We start from the raw sequence: 897 nt of genomic DNA, 5'->3' as shown, positions 1-897 counted from the left end.
CAGGCAGGCGGGCCACGGCAGGGGCAGGCAAGCCACCATGCAGACAGGCAAGCCATCACGCACAAGCCACCAGCCACCGTACAGGCAGACACGCAGGCAGATCCCCCCCCCCCCCCCCCCCCCGCCGTTTCGGGGAAGGCAGAGCCGGGGGTGCGGTGGCTGCGGCACACACCGTGCCGGGCCTCTTCCCCTGCCGCCGCGGGAAGGAACGTGTCCCTCCTCCCCATCGCCATCCCTGGGGTGCCCCGCGATAGCGGGGCTGGATGTGGCCGCAGAGGTGTGTCTCCCATCTCGAGCCCTGACCCACGCTTGTCCGGAGCCGGGGAGCCCAAGCCCAACAATTCCCCCAATTCCTCCAACCTCGGCCCGCGGTCGCCCCTGCTGCCCCCCGGGGCCAGGCAAGGGGACGTGCCCCACGGAGGGGGACACCATGGGGTGAGATCCCCAGGACAGGAAGGGATGATGTCCTGTTGCTCCATCCTCCAGCATGGCATCACCCCTCTCCATACCGGTTCCCCTCCCCTGGTCACTGGGAGGACTGGAGTCACTCGGGACCACCCGCCAACACCAGCCTGTGGGCAGGACGCAGTCACGTCCCCAACTGCAGGTACGGGGTTTGCAACCAAAATCTCCCAGGGCAGCACCCAATGCTCGGGCTCTGGGGGTGACGGGTGACCATGACACGGACACCAGAAATAGGAGGAAAATACTTTATTGGGTCTCTGTCCCCCCTGCGCCGGCTCAGGCTCTGCCTGGCGTGGGGCTGGGGGCTTGGCCAGCAAAGGGCCACCTCTGATCCCCTGGGGTGCCCTGGGTCCCCCGGCTTCCTGGCAAGCACAGGGTTGGGGGGGGGGGGGAGGGGGAGGCCCAGGGTGGGGTTACGGGCGGGTGGGGGGC

The sequence above is a fragment of the Aptenodytes forsteri genome, unplaced genomic scaffold, assembly GCF_000699145.1.
Source record: "Aptenodytes forsteri isolate BGI_AS27 unplaced genomic scaffold, ASM69914v1 Scaffold321, whole genome shotgun sequence".
Classification (NCBI taxonomy): Eukaryota; Metazoa; Chordata; class Aves; order Sphenisciformes; family Spheniscidae; genus Aptenodytes; species Aptenodytes forsteri.
This window is presented reverse-complemented; position numbering follows the sequence as displayed.